The sequence below is a fragment of the Furipterus horrens genome, unplaced genomic scaffold (assembly GCF_987537825.1).
Source record: "Furipterus horrens unplaced genomic scaffold, mFurHor1.1.pri manual_scaffold_6, whole genome shotgun sequence".
Classification (NCBI taxonomy): Eukaryota; Metazoa; Chordata; class Mammalia; order Chiroptera; family Furipteridae; genus Furipterus; species Furipterus horrens.
Window position 1 is genome coordinate 33487974 of NW_028327176.1, and position 6717 is coordinate 33494690.

The following is a 6717-nucleotide window of genomic DNA, read 5'->3' on the forward strand; positions in this document are numbered from 1 at the left end:
TTGAAAAATACAGTAGAATCTGTTTTTCTTTTTCCATTATGACATTCAGTTCTAATTTAAGCTCTTTCTCCAATAACTAGTTTTTATAATTCAGAGAGAAAATATACAAAAATTTACCTTTATAATCCTTAATATGATCAAATAATATTACATTACTTTTATCAGCTGCAATCTCAAAGTGAAATAATTATCTCAACTCCTTCAGCATATTTGCAATTACTATGTTAACCTTCTCTTCACCAAAATTTGAATTTTGTAGTTTTTTTGATATAGTATTATATTGAACACCTTTGACTCAAATGATCAAATATTCCTACTTAAAAACAGACAATGCATTTTAAGTGTAAAGTATTATTCATGATGTAAAAAAAAAAAAAACGGTATCATTTTACAATAAAATAAACATAAATTGAATACATCTAATTATGTTGACAAGAAACTAATTACTGGCTCATTAGGTATATCAGGTTGAGGTAAAATAATAAAATGCTTAATATTCATAGTGGTTCTCAACTTGGCATCACAATGAGATCACCTAAAGAGCTTTGAATCATATTGATGTCTAGGGCCCCCCACCCCCACCTCAACTCAATATTCTCATTTAATCGGTCTAGTATGTGGCCTGGGCATTGAGATTTCAAACATTTTCCAGGTGATTCTAACATACATACATGGAGGGAATCAAGAGTTTAGAGAGAAATGACCTAGGCGTTCATTGTGAAATAATTGTTCCTCTACACCTGTTCGTTCGTTCGGCAGCCGTCCGTCTCGAGAGACGATGGTGTAGCTTCTTAAGAGTCTATCTGCACCGCTGAGAATGGCTGTGCAGTCCAACTCGGGAGTGACACGGTATCTGTCTCCTCCTGTGTTGAATCGACATCTTGTGATGACGCTGGAGTGTCCTCTCCAGTGAAGCTGAAGCTACAGAGCCTGGGCAGGGTGATATGGAGGGTCTGCTGTTGCCCATGCAGCAGACCCCCCCTCTCTTCGCAGCTGAAGGGTCCAAGGGAAAGACGGAGTCAATACAGCTTGGCTTCAGGTGCGCCGCAGGAGTTGCCGGTATTGACTACAACGTCAAACCGCCTTAGGGACTCCGGCTCCGGATTTTCTGTCGGGGTTTACTCCCTTAGCCTTTCCCCTGAAGAGGTATGCCGCAAGGCAGCGGAGGTTTTTTGGAGTCAGAGTTTTCCTTCTCTGATGTGCCCTGACTGGAAGATCGAACCAGCGACACTTAGCTCGCAGGCCGACGCTCAATCCACTGAGCCAAACCAGCCAGGGTGTTCTACACCTGTACTAATTTAATTATAATACTGTGACAAAATTATATGGCTCTTTATGCTATAATAAACAATAGATAAAACATGCCTACATAGAGCACTGCTTTACATGTGCATATTGCTTGAGTAATTAATAAGTGGTTGGAGTATTTTATCTTATAAATTGGAAACACTTATGTGCATTTCTTCTCTCCCCTTCGTGCATTACCAGATGGACTTTAGGCCTTTTAAGTCACAGTTTTCTTTTTAATGGCCAATCTTTATGTAAAATCACATCAGTGAGTATACAACCCCTTCAAGGTAGTAAAACTAAAACCTGTGCAGATATTACATACATATCTTGCTACCCACTCAATCACATTTAGCCAAACAGATAGAAACCCCCAATTAGCTGAATTCAATTGTTTTCACTTTTTTTAATTTAAAAAAATGTGGCGAATCTCTTTAAAACTTTTCTTACACAAATATATAAGGTTTAAGTATTTCCAGCAAAACCCGATGCAAATATTCTAAGAAAGCAAATGTTCTAAAACCTTAAAAGCCTGTGCTTTCTATCTGTTGGCTGGCATAAAACCTGAAGCTGATAAAAAGAATAGAAAGCTAAATATCCCACTATGTAAATTAAACACAAGGATAGTCCATTCAAAAAAGAAAGTCACAGAAGGAAGTTCTGCGAAAAAAGAGATAATGCATACTGGAAGACGCAGAACAAGAGCTAGCCCTGATATAGTTAACAAGGAGAAATGACATCCATTCATCAACCACTCTTCCTTGACAGGCCCATCTTTCTTTCACATGTTGGCATGTCTCTGTACACTGCAGGCTGAAATTTTAAATGTCAAAGTTTCTCTTCCTTATTCTAATAGACAAATGCACAAAGGACTGATTTTTGCTTCTCTTGCTGCTGTGCCTTGATAAATAATCGGCTCAGGATTTTAACCAACTCTAATGCTGACTAAAAGCCTCCTCACAAAAGCCTTTAATAAATTTCTGCTAATATTTTTTACATGTATTCAGTTTGAAAACAAAGAGTTTCTTCCCCATTTCCCCCATTTACTGTTGCTTGTTTGACTCATTAAAAAGCAGGCTTCATGAATGCGAAAGGAGAGAAAATGAAGAGTGGGTGGATGGGTCAAGATGGAACACCCCAGTACTGGCAGGCCCTGTGATTCTCTTCCCTGAAACAAATCCTTCACTCTTCTTCTAGCTCAGATTCAAGGAAGGCACAGAAGCAGCCCTTCAGCCTTTCCCACATCAGGTCAGAGTCCTTTTTCTACTTGGCATACAACCTAGATACATGAGAATTCTGTACAAAATGGAAAGTTTTATGCTTCCAAGCAATTCAAGTGCATTCTGTGGTTCTTCCGTCCTGTGGACTGCCTTCACAGATTTGAGGTGTCTCTTAGAGCAAAGTGGTTTGAAAGCTTTGAGGTTTTCTTGGCAACCAGGAAGAATAATTGGACTTCTCTTGGAATAAGATCCTTTTCAGCAAAAAAGATCTGTTATGTTCAAGGTCACGGACCTTGGCTCTGTGGATATTCAGTTATTCAGCAGAATAACCACTCTAAGTGTTCAAAGCACTTTCCGATGCTGCTGCAGGTGCTGTCTGTGGGGACCTCCCTGACAGCCAGCAACCTTGCATCTGCATGTCTCCTTCTTGACAAGGTCTGTTCTGCTCTCTGACAGCCACATTTCCTTTGTACTTACATATATGTATGTAATCCCTTAGATTTTCAAAGAAATACTTTCATGAACCAAGATCTGTATATATACATAAATGACTAGAACGTTTTTCAAGAGGGAATAGATTGTTTTTCATTGATGCATTTCAAAGCCTTAAGTCTTAAGCATCATTTTAGAATGTGTTGTTTACAAAATAGGCTATGGAAGCCCTGAGAAATTTAATTAAATCATTGATTTAAAGAAGCATATTAGAGACCTACTATGTGTGAGTCTCCTTGCTTTGAAGAAAACAAAGATGAATAAGACAGAGATCTATATTGTAAGTTGTTTATAATGCAAGGAGGATAGAAGGCATATAAAAGGCCTTGAATTAAAAAGAGATTATCTTCAAAGCATTGAGATGCATTTCATAAAAAAGGTAAAACTTAGATAACAACTTGGAGAATAACATATTTGAAATGCAGGATATTCGGGAAAAGCCACTCCAGGTGAGGAGCTGGATATGAGTAAAAGTTTTGAGCTGAGACATCAAAGATGGCACGAAGAAAAAGAATGGCAAGTGAAGTGAGGGTGTATGGTTCAGGCTGAATTGTAAAAGGCCTTGATAGAGGGAGGAGCAATTTCTGCTATTTTATCAGGAATATCCACCTGAGAATAAATGGTGAATTATTGATTGGCATGAATTGAGGGACAATTGCACCTCATTTTTTGTTATGAGTATAATAGTTTTGAACAATGCAGTCTACCCAGAAGAAAGGTAATAATTTCAATGTAAAAATAAGGGAAGTTAAGCCTTTGGAAAGCACTATTCAGGTGTATTTCATAGAGGGATAGAACAGATGAATGGTCCATCACAAGATATTTTTATTCTATTCCGTATCAAATAGACAAACATTTGTAAGGAAAATGCCTTCATGTTAAAAGGCTTTTTTAAATCTTCCAAGGAGAATATCACTTTAACAATTCAAGAAAGTAAAGCTAAGTTATATTTCATTTAATTGTGAGATACATTCTAGTAAGTTGCATTAAATATGATTAAATAATATAATAAAAAGCCTTTAGAGTCTTAAAAATAACACATTGAACATATAAGAAATAATAATGCAAGGTACTCTTTAAAAATGTCCCATGTGAAAGTCAACTTTCTTTTTTATTGTTGGAAGTTTATTGTTTTCCACGATCATTTAGTCTCCTTATAACTGCCCTCCATAATTACCACTGTTATCCATTTCCATGAGCTCTTTTCCTTCTTTACTCAATCCCTTCACCCCATAAACTCCCCCTGACATTAGCTGTCATCTGTTCTCTATCTATGAGTTTGTCTCTATTTTGCTTGTTAGTTCAGTTTGTTGATTAGATTCCACATATGAGTGAAACCATATGGTATTTGTCTTTCTCTGACTGGCTTATTTCACTTAGCATAATGTTCTCTAGGTCTACATATACCATTGCAAAAGGTAAAATATTCTTTTTTATAGCTGAGTAGTATTCCATTATGTAAATGTCCCATAGTTGTTTTACCCAGTCCTTTACTGACTGACACTTGGGCAGTTTCCAAATCTTGGCAACTGTAAATAGAGCTTCAATGAGCATAGAGGTGCTTATGTTCTTTCAAATTAGTGTTTTCAGTTTCTTCAGATGTATCACCAGAAGAGGGATTGCTGGGTCAAATGGCAGATTCATTTTTAATTTTTGGAGGTATATCCATACTGCTTTCCACAGTGGCTGCACAATCTGTATTCCCACCATCAGTGCACAAGGGCTCCCCTTTCTCCACATCCTCCCCAGCACTTGTTGTTTGTTGACTCATTGGTGGATAGCCATTCTGATAGTGTGAGATTATATCTCACTGTGGTTTTAATTTGCATTTCTCTGATGATTAGTGATGTTGAGAATCTTTTCATATGTCTATTGAACATCTGTATGACCTCTCTGGAGAAGTGTCTATTTGGGTCATTTGCCCATTTTTTAATTGGGTTGCCTGTTATTTTGATGTTGAGCTTTTAAAGTTATTTATAAATTTTAGATATTAACCTCTTATCAGATATATCGGTGAATACGTCCCTCCCATTATGTGGGTTGTCTTTTTATTTTGTTTATGTTTTCCTTTGTTGTGCAAAAACTATTTAGTATAGGATAAATTTAAGTGAAAATGAATACAGAGCCTAACTACATTTTTCTTGACTTTGTTCCTGGTGTTGTGGTAAAGAACTCCAGAATCACAGGGGATAAATTACTTCATCACTTATTAGGTTTGTGATTAGGGGCATGTTTACCCAGAAGTTAATGGGTTGATGCTTATAAAATTATTAACATAGGATCTGGCCACCAATATCATGCAGTCTCTTGTACACAATGTTTGGTCATTTGAGTTATTAAATGTTATAAAATCAATTCAATCTGTTTTATTTCATGGTGAATAGCCTTCATTTTTTTTTTTTTTTTTTTTTTTTTTTAGGTAGATGAGGCTACTTTATTTAATGACTGATCCATGTAATTGCCAAGGCCACTATGTACAGGTAAGAGAGGTGGAGCTTTATTTCTTGGTCTCCTCCTCCTTGGAGAGTGTTTTGATGATCTCCTCCTTCTTGGCCTGGAGCCGCTCTTCACTGCGCTTGCGAGCTTCCTTGGTCTTAGACCTGCGGGCCTCAGCCTGGTCAGCCAGAAGCTTCTTGCGAGCCTTGTCCGCCTTCAGCTTGTGGATGTGTTCCATGAGAATCCGCTTGTTTTTGAACACGTTACCCTTCACTTTTAGGTACAGGCTGTGGTACATGTGGCGGTCAATCTTCTTAGATTCACAGTATCTTCTGAGTAGCCGGCGAAGAATTCTCATCCTCCTCATCCAGGTGACTTTCTCAGGCATTCGCGCATTGGCAGTACCCTTTCGCTTACTTATGCCCATATGCCTGCCCTTCCTGCGGGCCAAGGTGTTTTTCCGGCATTGAGCCCGGGAATGGACAGTCACAGGCTTCCGGATGATCAGCCCATCTTTGATCAGCTTCCGAATCTGTTGACGGGAGTTGGCATTGGTAATTTCATTGGTCTCATTGGGGTCCAACCAGACCTTCTTTTTGCCACAGCGGAGGACACTGGAGGCAAGCCTCTTCTGAAGCCTGAGCATACTCACGGCTGCTGCCGCCTAGCCTTCATTTCTTGATTAAGAAAACATCCCCTACCCCAAAATAATAAAGATATTTTCTCTTTTTCTAGTATTTCTATAATATTGCAATCCCTTTATTATTTGCTGTTATGAACAGTATGTGAGATGAACCAAATTTTACTTTTCCACATGTATAATCAGTTCTTTCAACACTATCTATTAAAAATTTAACTTTTCCTAACAGTTTTAAATACCACATTTATCACACACTAAACCCCAAATGTATTTGATCCATTTCTAGACTCCATTCTTCTCCATACACATTTACTAGTTTCTGTGAAAAAACCAAACTGCTTTAATAATAGTCATTTCACAAGAACGTTTAGCATCATGTTAGGAACTTACCCAAATTACTATCTTTCTAAAAAATTAGTCTTTCATGCAAATATATGCTTACATATTAATTTTAAAATCAATTTTTCAAGTCCCCAACCCCTCTCCTCAAAATGAGATTATGAGTTAAATTGCCCTAAATCTATAAATTTAACTTAAAGCTTGAATCATTCTATCCAAGGGCACATGGTTTATTATTTTCTTATGTAAATCTTGGGTAAGCTTTTCACATTCCTTACTATTTAAACACCTACATTCACTTAA

The 6717-nt window shown here is 37.4% G+C and overlaps 1 pseudogene; it reads right to left on the minus strand.

The window, feature by feature from the left end:
- Positions 1-5425: 5425 nt before the first annotated feature.
- LOC150005952 (large ribosomal subunit protein eL19 pseudogene) lies at positions 5426-6088 on the minus strand (annotated as a pseudogene).
- Between the last annotated feature and the right edge of the window lie 629 nt (positions 6089-6717).